A 20,713-nucleotide genomic window follows, 5' to 3' on the forward strand; every position below is an offset into this window, starting at 1 on the left:
AAGCTTCTATGCACAATTCTCAGGTTAATGATATATTCACAGAGAGCAATAGCATGTTGCTATGACCCATTTTAAAATCCTCTACTTTTTTGGCACTGGAATCCGTGATCTGTTATGCATGAAAGTGTTGCTGGTTTAACACACTGGGCTAGTCATCCATTAGTTTGTTAAATTCCATTCACATTTATCCAGTTTGTGTGAAACACATATGGAGGTAAAATGCTTTACTGAGGTTAGAGTAATTGGGAGTCTAGTTCCAAGCTACTTGAAAATCTTGCTAGACAGGCATTTCTCCAAAAGCCGATCCTGGTGCCATAACTGGGGCCTCCACTTGCACCAAATGCTACTATTACGCACGTTTTGCAATTTTTAAAACTCAAGGTGAAATAGATTTTCCCTGAAGGAATGACAGCCTGTTGCCCACCTGATCGTGACTAAGTCATGTGGATACGAAAGTGGGTACTTTGGGGGGCATAGCTACATTTGGTGCGGTAGGTGCAGTGGCACCAGAACCCAAAACCCTGAATGGCCTATTGATACTTGACAATTGCTGTATTGTACTATCCCAACAGTTCAAGGGTCAATTTCCCTGGCTTGCAGCACGGCATCCTTGGTATGCTACTTTGTACTGCTACATTGTGTGGCCCTCCCTGCGACATAGCTGCCAAGTTTCCGAGGTCTATGCCTGATGTGCTGGGCCAGTCCAGGTTTTATCTTTGAATTCTGGGACTTGTAGTCCTGTTATATAATGGAATAAACAAGACTACAAGACTACAAGTCCCAGGATCCCCCAAAAACCTTGGACTGGAGCAGCACCACACTTGGACCTGGAAACTTCACAGTGCTGCTGCGAGGACTCACTAGAGACAAAAGAAGCAGTTAGCAGGGGCAGACATTCCGTACCACCACCTCTGTAAGATGGTCCATCAACAAGCGTCATTTAATGCCTTCATGACGGTGTCCAAGCCCCTCCTAGGGTAGCAATATTGGGCTCCTTTTGGTTCGCTTTTGGCTAGAGAGTGTTCTAAAAACTGGAAAAACACTTGGAAGGGAGTTCGCAGTGTTTTGGAAATGTTTTTAAAGGACTGCCCTAGCCTGCACTGCTGACATAAATCTTGTTGGTGTCCCATCTCATCCGCTTGTTCTGCCTCCCCCTCCATGTACCATAATTATTAAATATGTGCTGCACCCACCTTAGCGAAATATAAAAGCGCTTAGAGTGGAGAACCATTGGGCACTGGAGGGTCAGGGATACTTAAAGAAGAGCAGTTAGAGTGCGGGTGAAGTTTTGGCGTTGTTTTAAGAGTCTGCACTTCTGCACATGATACTAGATAGGATTGTAAACACATTGTATGTATTCTATAAAAACATTTCTTTTCTGTCTTTGCTTACTTTAATTAATAGCCATACATCATTACCAAAGCTCTAGAACACATCTAAAAGTGCTCTGTATCAGGGACATCTTAAGGATTTTGGGGGCCCTGGGCCAAACGTATTTTGGTGACCCCTGGTTGGAACAGTTTTAAATTTATGACCCAACTTCAGCTATTTCATGCCCTTTTTGGCCAGGTCACTGACATCGCACAGGCACACTCGTCCAATTTCTAAATGGGTTTACATCTAATATTAAGGGATAGTGATGTGTGTTTTCAGTGTTGTAACACAACAGCAGTTTACCAACATTATTGCAAATAATCTCTGTAACACCCTCCAATTTCTCATATGTGAGGTCCTGTTTGGATATAAAATAAACTTTTTTTATGGATAATGCATGAAACGTAAACACAAAGTTTCTCTGCAAAATGTCTGCAATAGACTCCCCTACATCACCCACATTTAAAATAAATTAAAAGAAAACGGAATTTAAAACAGCGGGGGATATTCTCAAGAACGTGTGATAACTACTGCAAAAGTAGCTTAACCCAACTACTCACATCGCAGTTTATTGCGGGAAAATGGCACCTTGTCAATGTGGTATTCTCAACACTGCGGCACCCTGCGATAGGCCCACGATAACGCGTCAAATGTCCGTGATAAAGTCAACGCGACGCCGCAAAAACGCGAAATACAAATGCCCAAAAAGTTGCGATGAGGCCAATTGCGACACTAAAACCAGCGAAAACCAGCCACAGGCCTGCAATTCCCATGCGTCATGCGGGAAAATGCACCATAAAAGCCACTGAAATAAAAGGGAGATAAAGAGCAACTGCCTAGCACCATGGATGCACCCAGAGCGAGTGCAGAGGCCAACGCAAACCCCACAAGCCACCAGCAAGGAACAACGGGGTCGGGGAAGGCCAAGAAGAGTGAGAGGAAGACGGGGTGCAGTCCGCAGGAAAAGCAGAGGTGATAGAACACTACCATCAACTGACACACAATTAGACCACCGTAAATGCAGTCAGAGTGTCGATGAAGTCAATGGAGGAGGACAAGAGACGCTGGCATGATGTGAAAAGCCAAACCAAGCACAAACCCGCTGCCAACAGGAAGGAAACAACGACGACAGGAGGTGGGAGTCCTGCGCCACAGGAGGAGCAGGAGGAAACGGGGGCCACAGGCATCAGCGTGGAGACGCTGCAAGGAGGTGGGAGTCCGGACACAGCACAAGAGGACCTGACACAACATAAACAGGGTGAGTAACGACCAGGGACTGAGGGACGGGGGAGATGGGCACAATGGCACACATACACAATGATGTGTAGTATACTGCACACCCACAATGACCCTGGAACATGTCCCTCCTCCCCGTGGCACATAGCAGCACGCACACATAGCAATAACAGCACATCCACATTGACAACAATGTGGCACAAAGTGCAACAACGACACTGCAGAACATGCGCTGAAACAGGCCAACCAGATCTAACAGAGCAGGAAACTGCGAGGAGGAAATGTACGCGTACAAACCCATATCCGTCATGTAGTCCAAATGTCCACTGTCCCGCATCAAATTCAAGCACCTCCCAAACAGTCACAATGTACATAGTCAAACAGTCTGCATGTAAACAAGGACAATGTGCCAACATACATGTCAACACAATGTTAACATGCATCTCCCCTTCACATTGCTGAGGGACAAACAACACCTCCAGCAGAACAGACCAGACTACCAATCAGTGATGCTGGAGAGGACCACCCCACCATCGGCACCGACACCCTACAACAGCCCATGCACATCTTAGGCAACCCACCCCCACGAGCAGGGCAGCCAAGCCACACAGAAAAGACCACAGCCCCTGCACAGACCACACAGCAGGAAGCACCCGCTGCCACGGCTGGCTCCCAACACGTCACCTAGGCACACATCGCATTTCAATGCCAGGTGTCAGAATGACAAAAGGAGGTGGCCGAACAGGTGCGGTGGGGCCTAAACCCATGGAACATGAACTAGACCACATGCATGGTTGTCTAATTCCCCTCAGGAACCACCAACACCACACCAAAGAAACCCACCCTGCGACAGAAATATATGCATGTGCACATTTACAGTACTGAACCACGCCCAGAGGCACGCAATTATCATTCACACACCCACTATGGACCTGCATACGACAGCCAAGTACACTCCTCTAACATATTGAGTGGGTGACGATAAAGCTACATGTCCAAGGTCTAACACGCTGCCTGCGGTGACATGTTGGTGTCCGCTGTACACAACACAATGTAATGTTGTCGGGCCCGGGGCCCTCATGCATACATTATGAACACAAGGACACACGCAGATAGTTTGTGGAACTGGCCACGGACACAAGCGCCCGACCCTTTTATTGGCAGGGCCACATGTACAGTGACGCCTGTGCTGGATGTGTGTAGGGTGAGTGTAAGCCAGCCCGCAAAGGGGTTGTTGGTGCTGGCAAAAACTTGAACAGTGAACAGCAGTAAAACGGAAACAGAAAACACCAGCATAACAGAGACAACAGCGGAGTATAATGTAGGTAGTCCATGCAAGTAAAGAGGTCACCCAATATGCAAACAGAAGTGTCTGTGAGTTGCAGTGCACTGAGGTTGGGGCACCTGGAGTGCCAAGCAGGGTATCAGGCAGATGATGGCATCCACCACAGGTGTGAGCAACTCAGTTAGTCTGCCATTATGATTGTTTCGACTCTTGCAGTTGGCGGTTGGAGGTGGACCTGGCGGTGGTGGTGTGTGCCTCCTGCGGTGATGCGTCGTCTGGGCCGCTCAGGACTCGATTTGATGTGTGAGCCCTGGTGTAATGCAGTTGAGGCCGGAGGCAGGGGACAGCACAGGGCCACAGACAGATGGCATAGATGATCCCAAGGCCATCGTCTCAGTGAACATTCAATATCTTAGAAGACAGGGTCCCTGACATGAGCTGCAAAGTTAGTGGCCCCGGATGCACTGCAGCCGGCACAGGCACCGCGCCACGGGATGGTGACTTGCGGTGCAGTTAGGTGGGCCACACGAGCTGAGCGGGTCCTCATCGATGTCCAAGGTGAATGTGGCCGATGGTTGCAGGGGACAGTGGAAGGTGTCCTCCAGGGAATGATGCAGAGGGTGGAAGCTGTCAGAAAGCAGCAAATGGAGGCATCGTGTTTGCCATAAAGTCAGTATCACCGACATGATGGTGACGACAAACCCAAGTCCATGGACTGAGTTGCCACCAAAGTTCAACCAGAAAGTGTCCATGGGTCTCAGGGAACAGACTTAGTGGTACCAGGACTGAAAGGGGATGCAGTCTGCGATGAGGCCTGTACAATGACATCAAGTCAGCCATACATAAATCAAGACTGAGTTCAAAATGTGTGACCTACTCGACCGCAGTGTAGGCCTGAGGCAGCGGTCAGCGCGGGCCAGGCGCGGTTCAGCGAGCTCCTCCTGGAACTCTAACACATGACGTTGACATGGCATTTGGGGGTGACTTGTGGTTGACGGAGGCAAAAGCACCAGAGCTGAGCGGGTGTTCAGTCAGCGATGATGACGTGTCTTGCCTGGTACGGACTGGATTGGATTGGCGTGAGGCCTGCTGGACCGCAGTATAGGCCGACGGCGTAGTCATCAAGGGCCCACAGACACGTGTGGTTGGGATGCCAGGCACAGACTTGGTGTCACCACATCAAAGGGAGTACAGTGATGTAAACGCTGCATCAATGTGTGTACTCGGACAATGTATGATCAAGACTCAGTCCCAAATGTGTGGCCTACTTGCCCGCAGTGTAGGTCGGAGGCAGCGGTCAGCAAGGGCCCACAGCCACGTGTCGTCTTGCGATGCACAGAGTTAGTGACACCAGGGCAGTTGTCGGTTGTGTTCGATCACCTCCGTAACGATGATCCTGTTTTCCTCCTGACTGACACGCGTCTTCCGCTCACACCTCTCCTTGCGTGCAATGATATATACTCTGCCATTGACAAATCAAGACTCAGTCCTGCATGTGCGACCGACTCGAACGCAGCGTGGCCCGAGGGCAATAGTCCGCGTGGGCCCACGGATGGTATACTATGCACAGACTTGGAGGCACCACATCGAAGGGAGCATAGTGAGATAAAATCAGCCGTAATTGATGTTCTCTGCCATAGTGCAATCAAGTCTCAGTTCCAAATGTGTGTCCTACTTTTCTGCTGTGCATGCAGGTGGTGCACGTCAACGAGAAGGGAGCACTGCTGGCCTGTGTCGCAGAGGCCTTGATGGTCTGAGGAGGCTGCCAGGTTCGTGGCACTTGGGCTTGGAGCTTGCACCGGCATATGGTGGGCCCGCTTCGACACACGCCGGTGTCAGCAGGTGTGCATTGAGGCCTGGGTGCACAGGACCTGGCAGGACTGGTACGGGGACCTGCGGCCCGGGGTGCAGGAGGCGCACAGGAATGCAGGCAACACCTCTAACGGCAACTGCGTCGCCCTCGTGGCTGGGTGAGGGGCGCTGCCCTGGCAGAGACATTGGGCATTCCGGAAGAGGACCACGCCCAGAGCTACGTGCTTTTTATTCACACCCCTACGCTGGCCTGGCGTACGCCGGGGCAGTCCATTCTGCTCACGCTTACAGGGGAGGACGTAACAAGCTACATTTTCGGGATCTTCCCCACTGGCTACGGTGACAAGGTTGTGTCCACCGTTCACTGCACTCCATACACCAGCAGTGTATGTTGACATGGATAAGTGTGTGGTCTGCATACAACAGTCTGGCCATCGCTTCCACGCCACACTTGGCATTGTGTACATTCTCATTCATCGGTCACTTGACTCCTTCGCACATGCCTGGTCCCCACCTCTTCCCACAATCTGCTATTGTGTGGCTGAGGTGCCTTGCAGTTGATGGCTTATGTGCATGGCTGGCCCAGGTTACCAGAATAAGTTGTGCTGTCGTGTCTGGTGGGGAGCATGTTGTTTGGCATGTTGTATGTGAGTTTGTGAGGTGCGCATTCCCAGTGTTGTAAATTGCATGATTGTGGAGATGAGGTGTGTGGTGTATTCATTTGGTACTTACCGACGAGCAGCACATTTCCGTAGGTGCCAGCCAGGAAGTGCCGCATGATGATGGACTGTCGGAAGATGTAGGACTCATGCACTCGGAAAGGGTGGTTGGCGTCGACGTTGGTGGAGATTCCCAGGTGGTCTACTATTGCCTGCACAGTGATGGTATGCGTGTGGTTTCTGTAGCGGATATTGTGTGCAGTGTCACCAGGGGGCACAAGTAGGACATGTGTGCATTCATTTGCCCCCTGACACGTGAGGGACGCCAGCTATGGTGTTGATGCCTTGCTTGGTCTCCAGCTGTTCCTGCGCAGTGTGAGGTAAGGATAGGTAGTGTGGTACCAAGCTAATGGTGGCTGTGAGACTCCTCCGACTCTGGCGGTAGTTGGTTGGCAGGTCCCAGAGGCCAACAGGTGCAGCACAGACAGCAGCTTTGTCTACGGAGGGATGTTGGTTGTCCACTGTGTTGGTACCATCATCCTGTGGGCAATGGTGGTCAGGATGCATAGGATGGTTGTCCTTTTGAGCCTGTGGTGGGCAATGACATTCCCTGGTGTTGGGTCTGTGAAGTTGGTGCATTTTCAATCGATGTCTTTGTCTGCGCTGCCTCAGTGTTGGTCCGGGCGGGGGGTGGAGGGGGTACGGGGGTCCTGGGGGTGGTGGCGGTGGGTGTTGTTGCCCTATTGGGGCTCCGGGTGGCATGTTCAGTTGCCCAGGGGCATCTGTTGTTCTTCATGTTTGGCTATGGGATGTGCTCCCTTGTCTGGTGCCGGTTGTTGTCCGACTTTGCACCAGGTCAGAGCAGGTGTTAATTTCCTGCTGCTAACATGCCTTATCGCAGGTTTTGTGATCTTATCGCCGATCTGGCTGGTCATTGAGAATGTTGTGGAGTGGTGTTGTCATGGCTTTCTGCATGTGAACACCTACTCTGTATCTCATTAGCGATAGTTGCTGGGGTCATCTGTGGCAATGTTTTTTGAGGATGCTATCGCTGGAGAACTGGTGATATGGTCTGTTAGCAACGGCTTGTGAATGGGGCGGTAACTTTATTGCGACTTTGGCTGCGCTAAAGTGCTGTTAACTCGGCTATAGCTCCTTGAGACTATGCACCAATGTGTTTAACAATTAATCAAGGTCATCAGGGCAAGACACTCTGCAGAACATAGCTGGCTTTATCGGGCCCCCCTGAAAGGCTGGGGCCCTGGGCCAGAGCCTACTTTGCGAATGCAGTAAAACGTCTCTGCTCGGTATTTATATTTGCTATTTGAAGTATATATAGATAACAACTAGAAATACCGGCTTTTAGATGATTTTGCTTATTTACTGATGTTGCCCACTTCATTATTATATGTGGAAATGTTATTCATGTTTTCTTTTATTTCTGTTGCTCACAGCGTTGCAAGGTGTGAGGTTGAAACTCAAGGAACTGTGTACTTAAGGACTTTGCTGCCCAGGTTATATCTTCATGTGTGCCCTTCACGTAACATTTAAACTAACAGCTGCAGAAACACCACCCTATCAGGTCCCTCACACAAATTCGTAAGAGTAATTTTGAGAGTGTATAATTTGTGGTAGTTTAAAGACAGATGGCACTGAGGGTTTGTTTGCTGTCATATGCTTGCCAGTGTCTTGGTGCAGTGGTTACCAGTGTCTCGGTGGATCGTAATGAAGGCATGCCACTTACATCTATCCTCATTGAGTAAGTAAGGGGACGTGTATGAGGATGAAGATGTAATGGTTTGATTACTTACTGGTAATTATCGGCACTCTGATTCTCACTCCTTCATCTCAGTATTTATATGAACATCATTCATGGCTATGTGCTATGTGCTATGATGCAAGATCTCCAATATATTTTATTATTCCTTGCATCAGGGACCACAGTTTGTTCCATGGAACTTAATCTAATCTTCACTAAAGGCAACATGCTCCTCCTTTAGCAGCTAAAATCCCTTAGGCTCTTTGGAATATTAATATTTGTGGGTTCCAGCTTGATGGATGTACTTGGAACGCCTCTGAAATGTTTCTATGGAATGAATAACCAGGTCAGCATGATGTCATCTGTCCTTCAACTACCAAAATGCTTACAGTCTTCTAATATATGTAGTCTTCTTATGTTCCACAACTTACAGAGGTTATCCAGGGAGCCACCCAATTAAAGAGAGCTCCCTGCTTACATGTTAGCGTGAAGCCGCATTTCGCTGTCCTGCTCACACCTGTCATGGTCCATCCTCCAACACAGCATGGCCCTGTTGGGCCTCATACACACCCAGGAGACAACACAGATTGCCATGCGTAGAATATCAAATAGTGTGCAACTTGCATTTTTTTCTTATAATGATCAGAGTGTTTGTAATTATCGATGTATATGAATGTGCTATCTTGAGGAGATTAATACATTTTATAGTTCACAAGTGATGTTTTTAGCATCTTTTTTGCAATGTGTTAACTGCTTTGTTCTTGGTGCCAAGTTTAGTATGCCACAGGCTCAAGTACTAATCACCATAATACTTGTTAAATCTCCTAATATATTCAATTGTGCTCATGATAGACCAACTGAACATGGATGTCACTTACTTTTATGTCACGCCTGGTGTTGTCACAAACGGTGATGTCACGCGAGTTGATCTCATGCCCATTCTGTCTAACTTGGTGAGTCCCCCACAATCTTTTTTAGGACTTGTGCTCTGCTTCTGCCATAGTTTCCAGCTGCTATCCAGCCTCTTGCTCCAGTCTGCCTCTTCTTGCGCACTATGGCTAACTGATGCTTAACAATTGTCACTCCAAGAAGCCAGAGGCTGAAGATGAGAGCTTCTTGGGTGGCTTGTGGAAGGGCGCATTCGGAAATGCTTTGGGGTGAAGTGAAGGGAGCTAGCATGAGAGTCTTAAGTAGAGGCACATATGAGTGCATAGGTAAGAAGAGCGCATGCAAGTATGCCTTCGAGGGTCTGGTGGGGGAAGCTGGAGTGCCTCAGGTGGATTGGGTGCAAGTGTGAAGGGTCTCAAACAGGTGAAGGAAGCATATGGGACTGCTTCTCGCAGCTGGCAAGAAGATGCCTTTCTCAATGTTGTATTATGCTGTTATTACGGCGTCTTGCCACGATGGAGCCGTAATAAAAGCATAATGTATGTCTCAATTGCTCAATGGGAACCCGACTGCCATAAGGAGGAGGAAACCATTGGTCCTTTCTGGAGTAACATAAATAAGGATGAAGTTCCTTACATGCTCTTAATTGCACAAGAGTTGCGGCCCGTCTCCTTCTTAACCCGCAAACATGGGAGATTTGATTGGGGAGTGGATTTCTGTTTTATATATATATATAGATATATCTCTCCCTCTCTCTCTCGCCATATATATATATAGTGACCCCAGTCATCTCAAATACTATGTTATCGAGGCTATCCCAATTACCAAGAGGGGAGGCGATAGGGAAGCTAAGTTAAGACGTCTGGAAACCAACTATATACTGGAATTTGATTCTAAATATCCTGGAGGGCTTAACGCAACTGAAGACCTTTACACATATTTGTAAACCTTGCTAATCTGCCACCTGATCTGTTATTTCCCATCTAGAAAGTGAAATTATGAAATGTTATTTATTTATATTGGTCATGTGTTTTTTAAAAAATAACTTATTGTTTTAGTATTTATACTGTTCTTATTTAAATATTTATTCTTGCTTAGACTTTTTAGAATGAAATTTTAGACATATAGTTTTTATTGTGTGTCTTTCGTTTGTTCTGATGGTATTGAGTTTTAGGATACTCTATTAGAATATAAACATTATTTAAGTTATCTAGTTCCTATCATGAACCACACGGGCAATTCAGCAGCCCTCCTTTTTCGACCCCAGGGTATTAACTCTTATGTATATTTGAAAGCAATCTTTTGCACATATCCCCCTTCATATATTTTGCACTAGGGGTCCATATGGACCAACACTGCACTCTTTGCACTTTTTTGCACCTTCGGATTTTATATATACAATTAATATTGTTTTTACATCTTTTAACATAAGGGCCTACTATAATAACCATAGTCAGTGGCGGTGCGTCCATTGGGGCGCAGGGGCGGAGCCCCACTTAACGCGAACGCACGCACGCAAATGCAAATCCCAGACCAGCAATGCAATGAATATATTTATTGCGTCGGACATGAAGGGGGTGGGGCCAGGGGGCGAGCACTGACACAGTTGACAGCGGCTCGCAATTTATTTGCGCATGCTCGAGTTTGTCTCACGACAAGCACGTGCATGCGCATTCGCCGCACTGTCTGCCATGTACTACTACTGAGAGGAGAGGGGCCGAGAGGCCGAGGGTTGCCTCATGTAGCAGCCCCGTCTCTCGGTATCCGGGCGAGCCCTATCCGTGCTCTTTCGCCAATCCAGGGCAGGCGCTGGTAATGCAGCGTCTCTGGATTGGCTGAGAGCCTGAGACAGTCTCTCAGACCCCGCGCGGCAGCCTACGAGAAACTGCATTGGGTGCCGCGCAACTATGGCCAATCACTGTGGCTTATGTCTGAACACAGTGACAGTGTTTGGCCATGAGGTGCGCACTCTATGCAGTCTGTCGCGTCATCACGCACGCGGTGCCACACTGTCTGCATACACACCTCGTGGCGGCGGTGTACAGTGTGTCAGCTCTCCCGGACCCGTCGTGTGACTCGTGTGTGTCGTCGACTCGTCGTGGTGGTGACAATTCTTGTGTACTGTTGTCCCTGACTTGTCCATTGGTGAGTACTGCACAGCTCATTATCATTTTGATTAGGCATTCCGATCTGGCCCATTCCCATACATGCCAATGCCAACATTAAGAGCAAAGTGGGAGATTTTAAAATGAAAAGTGGGAGATTGGGGCCTTGAATCGGGTTACTGTGATGTGTGGGCTTTGTAAGTGTGCTGCAGCAGGATCGGATCGGACATTTGAAACAGCGAGCATCCATTCATAGAGTTGCTTGTTGTGTAACTTGTGTCACACCGTGTGACACAACAAGCAAATCTATGAATGGATGCTCGCTGTTTCAAATGTCCGATCCGATCTCACACCGATCAGCCAGCCGTGTCATGGTTATGTTCTCCCCGGGTTGTTTGCATTACAGGCGTCGTACAAATGTTCACAGAAGGGACAAAACAGTCCACCCTCCTGCAATTAAATAATGCGTCATGAGCATTCCCTCAGTCGCGCGCCTTTCAACTGCTGTGTACGTCAGCGAGGATTGCACACACTGTGTTTGGCAGGAAAAACTGCTTCCCTCGACAGTAGTGTGCTGCCTGCTGCAGGATCGGACATTTGATTGAAATGCAAATGCACGTTTTCGTACATGCCAACATTTCAGAAGAGCAGAGTGGGAGATTGTAAAAAAAAAATCGGGAGAATGGGGCCTTGAATTGGGTTACTGTCATGTGTGGGCTAAGGGCTTGCTTTGTAAGTGTGCTGCTGCAGGATCGGACATTTGAAACGCAAATGCACGTTTGGTTTTCGTACATGCCGTCATTTCAGAAGAGCAAAGTGGGAGATTTAAAAAAAAAAATCGGGAGATTGGGGCCTTGAATCGGGTTACTGTCATGTGTGGGCTAAGGGCTTTGTAAGTGTGCTGCTGCAGGATCGGACATTTGAAACACAAAAGCACGTTTGGTTTTCGTACATGCCGACATTTCAGAAGAGCAAAGTGGGAGATTGTAAAAAAAAAAATCGGGAGAATGGGGCCTTGAATCGGGTTACTGTCATGTGTGGGCTAAGGGCTTTGTAAGTGTGCTGCTGCAGGATCGGACATTTGAAACGCAAATGCACGTTTGGTTTTCGTACATGCCAACATTTCAGAAGAGCAAAGTGGGAGATTGTAAAAAAAAAAATCGGGAGAATGGGGCCTTGAATCGGGTTACTGTCATGTGTGGGCTAAGGGCTTTGTAAGTGTGCTGCTGCAGGATCGGACATTTGAAACAGCGAGCATCCATTCATAGAGTTGCTTGTTGTGTAACTTGTGTCACACCGTGTGACACAACAAGCAAATCTATGAATGGATGCTCGCTGTTTCAAATGTCCGATCCGATCTCACACCGATCAGCCAGCCGTGTCACGGTTATGTTCTCCCCGGGTTGTTTGCATTACAGGCGTCGTACTCGTACAAATGTTCACAGAAGGGACAAAACAGTCCACCCTCCTGCTTCTGCAATTAAATAATGCGTCATGAGCATTCCCTCAGTTGCGCGCCTTTCAACTGCTGTGTACGTCAGCGAGGATTGCACACACTGTGAAAAACTGCTTCCCTCGACAGTAGTGTGCTGCCTGCTGCAGGATCGGACATTTGATTGAAATGCAAATGCACGTTTTCGTACATGCCAACATTTCAGAAGAGCAAAGTAGGTGATTGTAAAAAAAAAATCGGGAGAATGGGGCCTTGAATCGGGTTACTGTCATGTGTGGGCTAAAATACATCTGTGAGTGAGGTACTCAGAAATGCATTGTATCTCGAAGTCTGTTATGAAGCTCTGTGGTTATACTGAATAAGCAGCTACCTATGTTATATGACATCTCTTTATTAATGTTATAACTGCACTTTCACAATTGCTTTATGAACCTTCCTGCTTTCTCAAATTTGCTTGAAAATGCACCATTTCTCTTCTCTTTTTTCAAAATTTTCTCGGGGGGAGAACCCCCCCGAACCCTCCTTATAGGTGTTCGGGCTCGCTCGCTACGCTCGCTCACAACGGTGAAGTATACCAATCATTATACGCCTCACCACTTTCAAATGTCACCAGCCGCCCCTGCCATAGATCAGTGGATCTTTTCACTGCACCTTATTGACATAGGTAGTGAGATTTTCTCATTTATGTCTCCTAGGCATTCTACCGTTAATGGACACCGATCATCATATATATGCATTATTATAATGTTGGAAACCTAATCTTAGAAGTATTTACTATAGAAAAGTAAAAAACATTTTTTCTTTGTTGATGCCCTATGTATATGCTGATATTTTATAGTATTATCCAGGGGTGCATTTATGTGGTATTTCACACAGGTATTGGGCAAGCACATTTATTTAATTTTTCACACACACACACATTTTTCAGAAATGGACGCACTGAAAACTTTTATAAAGTTTCATTTTTCTAGGTATTATACAGTGATTGGTAAATATTTTCAATGTTTGGAATTGTGGATATTTGATTTTAATATGCCACAGGACTTGCTAAAACGAGGTATTTTACCAAAATGTATTTAGCTGTGTTTAAATGTCGAACATATTTAATGTATTATTTTACCGGCATCAGTATGAAACGAAAAAGTCTGTTTTCCATGTCCATAAATCCAGGATCATGTGTGTAGGTTTTTTTTTTTATGCATTAGCACTTTAAATAATGAGCAAAAAAATCTGAGCAGTGTCATGTGATCAAGGCCGCTTTGACGGCTGAAACGCGTAATAACAGGCGAGGAGGAATAAATTACTCTGAATCTACTCAAAGAGGTCTACGTTCGTTCTTTTTCCTTGGAGAAACTTGTGAGCGAAGAGTGCTCATATATATATGTATATATATATATCTATATTATCTACTGGCGGTCGCCAGTAGATAGTTATAGTTAGGACAGTGTTTCCATAGGAAATCCGCAACATTCTATTTTGAATAACTTTGGCGCTGATTGACGAATCCTCGCGAAATTTTCAAAATAGGTGGGGCGCTCCGCTCCGCTCCTTCCCTGAAAGTCTCGGGGGGATTCGTCAAGCGGGGGCTGAGAAAAAGGGGGGTCCCAAAACGCGTTTTCCCCATGCATTTTTCCATAGGACCTTTAGTCCAAGCTGCAGCCCGAACGGCTGAACAAAATTACTTGAAATTTGGCAGAGAGGTAGTCCTCAGGTCAGGGATGTGCCTTTTGCAGGTCTGGTGTAAATCTGTTCAGTATTTCCTGAGAAAATAGCATTTAAATCAATATATATATCTATATATATATCTATAATCCTTACCGTACGCGCACGATGATGTGCGCGAGCGCGATTCTGATTGGTTGTTAGATCTTAGTAAACATTCAAATCGGTCGAAACCAGGAAGTGTCGGCCGCCATTTTGTCTCTCGCAGTCTGAGGGGGTGAAAAACAAAGGTGGATAACGTGAAAAGGGGGCAGGCTGGACAGTTCCTGACCCCCTAGCCTTGGTCAGGGGGTCCCAGAAGGACCCCCAAGGGCAAAAATGTATTTTAATTTTTTTACGAAAAATCGCAGAGTTGGCGTAGCGTACGCGCACGGTAGAAATGGAAAAATTCCGCGAACTACGTAACGTTGGCGCGCGGTGCGTGAAGCGCACCGCGCACGATGCGCGCACGGTACGCGCACGGTGAAAAACCTTTAAAAAAATAAATAAATACATAACTTAGCATTTAAAAAAAACGTACAAATTCACTGAAAAAACCATAGGTTTCACACACGTTATAGTTAGGAATTAGCATTTAAAAAAACCTTGCAAATTCACTTAAAAAACCATAGGTTTCACACATGTTATAGTTAGGAATTAGCATTTAAAAAAACCTTGCAAATTCACTTAAAAAACCATAGGTTTCACACATGTTATAGTTAGCTGGGCATTTCACTCGTGAAAAACCATTGAAATTCCCACGTTATAGTTAGTGCAGGCAACTATAACTCACGCGACCGCAATCCTCTGTTGATGCTAATACTGTATTTAGACACTTATTTACCCGTTGATGCTAATACTGTATTTAGACACTTATTTACCCATGTCTTCTTCCATTAATTTTTAGCTATACATATATTACAAATATTTTTTTTTCAGAAAGACACATATGTCATCAGTGATGTAATATCTGACGTCATCAGCAGAGGATTGCGGTTGCGTGAGTTATAGTTGCCTGCACTAACTATAACGTGGGAATTTCAATGGTTTTTCACGAGTGAAATGCCCAGCTAACTATAACATGTGTGAAACCTATGGTTTTTTAAGTGAATATATATATACATATATAATTCTGTATGTCCATAATGTAACTGATTGGCAATTGACTAGTATATGATAACATTGTGTTATTATTTTATCACTGGCGAAGGGAACATTTTGAATCAAATTGTTGTGGATTTTAAAGTATATGACACAGTTATATCTTTTTAGGCTAAACTTTTAGGGCACTTGCTCAAGACCCTTGACTAACAATCCATCGATTTTTTTATCTTATGCAATACGTGAATTGGTTTTTCTTGCACCTTCTTGCACTTGCACTTTATCTAAATAGAGGTTATTGCACTATGTCACTTTTTTTGTGTAAAAAAATGTTTACATGGAGAACTAAAATTTCTCTGTATAACAATTATTTATGGGAAATTTTGAGAAAGGAGAACTCAAATGCAGGTTTCTTTTAAAAATGATGTCCTTATTTCACGTGCATATTTAACTAAGAATGTTTATATTTTTTTTCTGATAGTATTCAAATAGCCTAGAGAAAGAATACACACCAAATATGAAGTAATATGGGGTGTAAAAGATTACATGTTTAAATAAAGTTTTCTGTGTTAGACAAAAAATGCAAACGAAACCTGTAAGGATGCATCCAGATAATCCACATGCAAAAAACAAGTCTTTCCTTACTATCTAATAGCCAGTGATTGGTGTAGAATCACCATGTGACCTTTCTTGTATACAAATGTTTATGTATTTTAACCCACAAACTGAATTCGTTCCTCATTGCATGATTAAGGCAGGTGATGCCGAAACGCGTAGCAATGGAGTGATTACAATAAATCTGTGAATCCAGTAAAAGTCGTTGGTGTCGGTGTCCTGTCTTTTGTGGAAGATAGGACTTGGTGGTTGATATATATATATATATATATATATATATATATATATATATATATATATATATATATATATATATATATATATATATATTCACTGAAAAAACCATAGGTTTCACACACGTTATAGTTAGGAATTAGCATTTAAAAAACCTTGCAAATTCACTGAAAAAACCATAGGTTTCACACATGTTATAGTTAGCGGAAATTTTACTGATAAAAAACCAGTGAAATTCCCCCGTTATAGTTAGTGCAGGCAACTATAACTCACGCGACCGCAATCCTCTGCTGATGCTAATACTGTATTTAGACACTTATTTGCCCATGTCTTCTTCCATACATTTTTAGCTATACATATATTACAAATATTTTTTTTTCATAAAGACACATATGTCATCAGCAGAAGATTGCGGTCGCGTGAGTTATAGTTGCCTGCACTAACTATAACGGGGGAATTTCACTGGTTTTTTATCAGTAAAATTTCCGCTAACTATAACATGTGTGAAACCTATGGTTTTTTCAGTGAATTTGCAAGGTTTTTTAAATGCTAATTCCTAACTATAACGTGTGTGAAACCTATGGTTTTTTCAGTGAATTTGTACGGTTTTTTAAATGCTAAGTTACTTTACGCCATTCGTGGCGTGCGTGCCCACTTAACGCCACCAAAAGCACAGGGGGTGGGGTCAATGTGGATAGTGGTTTTTTATTTCGATTTTATATTTTTATTATAATTTAATGCAATTTTTTTTTATTTCATTTTTTGTAAGCCTTTTTTAAATAATTTATGTACTATATCCTGCATTATCGAAAGGTTTTTTTTTATGCATTTTTTTCCGTGCGCGTACGGTAAGCTGACGCTACGCGCTTGTAAAATACGCGTACGGTAAGCTGATGCTACGCGCTCTGGACGTAATTAGTGCAGCGCGCCTACGTGATACGTGCGTGCCGTACGCGTATACCCGGAAGCAACGTCGCGGTTACGCGGGGGCGTGTAATGCGCATGCGCGATACGTGATACGTGCGTGCCGTACGCGTACACCCGGAAGCAACGTCACGGTTACTCAGGGGCGTGTAATGCGCATGCGCGAAAGTGACGTAAGCGCTGCGTAAGCGCACCGTAAGTGTCACGTGCGCGCACGGTAGGCCATGTGACTTACAAAGAACACTTTTTATTGGTTGAAATTACTTTCACTTCCAGAAACTTCCCACACCACACCCATTCCCCTCTTTACTGCTTGAAAGAACACTTTTCATTGGTTGATACTACTTTCAGTTCCAGATTCTTCCCACACCACACCCATTCCCCTCATTTCTGCTTGTGATTCTCTAGGAGCAGGAGCTGGATTGACATTGGGATACAATGGCAGAACAGCAGGGCTCTTCTGAGAGTGAGGCCAGCAGCACCACCATGATCCAGAGAAGGAGGAAACAAAAGACTTCTTTTGTATGGGAGTATTTCACTTTTCCAGAGGGGGAGAAAAAGGTCAATGCTCCAAAGGTCACTTGCACACTTTGTGATCGTGTTTTATCAAGAGGAAATCCAAGTAGGAAATATTCCTTTGGAAATCACTCTATGATGAGACACCTTCAGGACAAACACCCAAGGACCTTTGCTCGACATACTGGAGAAAACTCTTCAGTAAGTCACCAGAGCCCAGCCTCAGATGCTCAGCCGAGTACATCATCGGCAGCTCAGCTGAGCCCTTCCTCTGTTGTTGGAGCATCACCTTCTTCTTTTCCTTTGGACATCAACCCTCGATTTGCGAGTGTTGAAATGAGGTGTACAAAATGTGGTGGTCTTATTGTTTTTGGGGAGGTCAGTCTTCCCCTTATTAACAATAAGATAGACCAGCATGTTTGTAGACGCTCATAATACTCCCATTCTTTCTTTCCTCCATCCCTGTATGAACCCAACGGCTCTTATAAGAGCCAACCTTACCTCACAATTTTTTTTATTTTTTTTTAAGCTTCCCTTTTCGCAAAATTTTTTTTCCCGTGCGCGCACGGTACGCGTAATTCCGCAGGTCGCCGTGCGCGTACGCTACGCGCATACGGCGATTTTTCGAAAAATAATTTTTTTTTATTTTTGCCCTTGAGGGTCCTTCTGGGACCCCCTGACCAAGGCTAGGGGGTCAGGAACTGTCGAGCCTGCCCCCTTTTCACATTATCCACCTTTTTTATTCACCCCCCTGACAGTTCGAGAGAGAAAATGGCGGCCGCCGCTTCCTGGTTTCGACCGATTCGAATGTTTACTAAGATCTAACAGCCAATCAGAATCGCGCTCGCGCACGCCACCGTACGCGTACGGTAAGCTTACGGTAAGCGCACCGTAAGCGCACCGTAAGCTTCCACAGATATATATATTGATTTAAAGGCTATTTTCTCAGGATCTACTGAACAGATTTACACCAAACCTACAAAAGGCACTTCCTTGACCTGAGGACTACCTCTCTGCCAAATTTCTAGTAATTCTGTTCAGCCGTTCGGGCTGTAGCTCGTTCTAAAGGTCCTATGGAAAAATGCATGGGAAAAACGCGTTTTGGGACCCCCCTTTTATCTCAGCCCCCGCTTGACGAATCCCCCCGAGACTTTCAGGGTAGGAGCGGAGCGTAGCGCCCCATCTATTTTGAGAAATTTGCGATGATTCGTCGACCGGCGCCAAAGTTATTCAAAATAGAATGTTGAGGTTTTCCTATGGAAAAGGGGTCCTAACTATAACTACCTACTGGCGACCGCCAGTAGGTAATATATATATATATATATATATATATATATATATATATATATATATATATATATATATATATATATATATATATATATATATATATATATATATATATATATATATATATATATATATATATATATATATCCCAAAGGACAAAGCTGCGCACTCAGGCTATTTATTAATTTCTTTTTTTTAAATATTTATCATTTTTATTTGACATCATGACAAGAGGAATAAAAAGTACAAGTGCATCTTTACATAAACAAAGAAGAATGATGTCAAGATTTTTGCATTTTTATTTCCCCCCTCCGCCCTCACCCCTTTCCCTCGCCCCCCCCTCCCTCCAGATCGAAGAAGACGTAACTTATAGTTAAAGTGATTATCCTGAAGAACCTTAACAAAAAAAAAGGAAAAAAAAAGAAAAACACCTAAACACAGGGCTACATAGTCGCCATAACTAAATATCATTCATTAACACTATATCCTCATTGATCCACCTACTTATAGGCTCCCAAATTTCCAGGCCTCTTCTTATTGTTCTATATCCCCTTCTTTTATAGACAGCCAGCTCCCATCTGTAGATCGCGAACAGCTTCCCTGACCAGCAATGAAAAGAGGGAGGTTCACAATCTAGCCAAACACTAGCAACACATAGGGGCAGATTTATGTGGGACTTGCGCCCCTTTTACGCCGCCATTGCGTCACTTTTGTGACGCAGCCGCGGCGTAAACTCTGCGCCACGTTGCGCCCGATTTACATCGAGATGCATCTATGGAGATGCGTCACGGTGTAAAGCCCTGCACCACGTGAAACCTGCGTCAGGTTTCATGTGGGCGTTGCGACACGGGGGGGGCGTTCCGTCGCAGGAACGCCCCTGAAAAGTGACTCAGTGAAATCTATAAGATTTCACTGAGTCACTTTCCCAACGCTGATGCGTCAAAACCCTGCACCTGCTTGAAGCAGGCGTAAGGCTTGATGCACCATGTTAGGGATAGGGTAGGTTGGAACAGTGCTGGAGTTGCGTCGCGCTTGCACTGCACCAACCTTACGCCGGCAGATACGTCACGCATCTGCTTGTCCTTGCGCCACGATGCACCGCATTGTAAATGCGGCGCATCTGCGGTGGCACAAGGGCAAACTTGCGTGACGCATCTTCCCTGGCGCATCCATGCTGATTTGCAGGGATGCGCCAGGGAACATAAATTTGCCCCGTAGTCTATAGACCACCATAGCTATAAATACCAATATCCTATTAAGTTCAGCCATTTCCTGGTTAGCTTCCCCGAGAATTATTACCTGAGGAGTAATCTCCACCATATAGCCCAGCATTGTACTTAGATTTTGACCTATAGCAATTAATAAAGGAGCAAGCTTAGGACATAAGGCGAACATATGCACGCTGTCAGCAGCTACCGCTGCACATCGAGAACGGTCTGTACCAGACGTCCCACCCCATCTAAAAATCTGTGCAGGCGTTATATACAGAGTAAGCCAAGGTTTGAAGCACTGAACTTGAAGGTTTGCAGAAAAACATGCTGTCTGGCTTAGCAGAAGAGAATCCTCACATTCTCCTATCCCTGCTTGTAAAAGCTCCTGCCATCGATTTGTATGTTTAACAAAATCATCCCCCATTGCCTTATTAATTAATTTATATATTCAGTACAATATTGGGCGGTCCCTAAAGACTATATCTAGTAGAGGAATTTTACTACCGCAGACCTCCTTTTGTAATAGAAACTCCTTTAACTGTAAATATTT

The sequence above is a fragment of the Triturus cristatus genome, chromosome 8 (assembly GCF_964204655.1).
Source record: "Triturus cristatus chromosome 8, aTriCri1.1, whole genome shotgun sequence".
Taxonomy (NCBI): domain Eukaryota; kingdom Metazoa; phylum Chordata; class Amphibia; order Caudata; family Salamandridae; genus Triturus; species Triturus cristatus.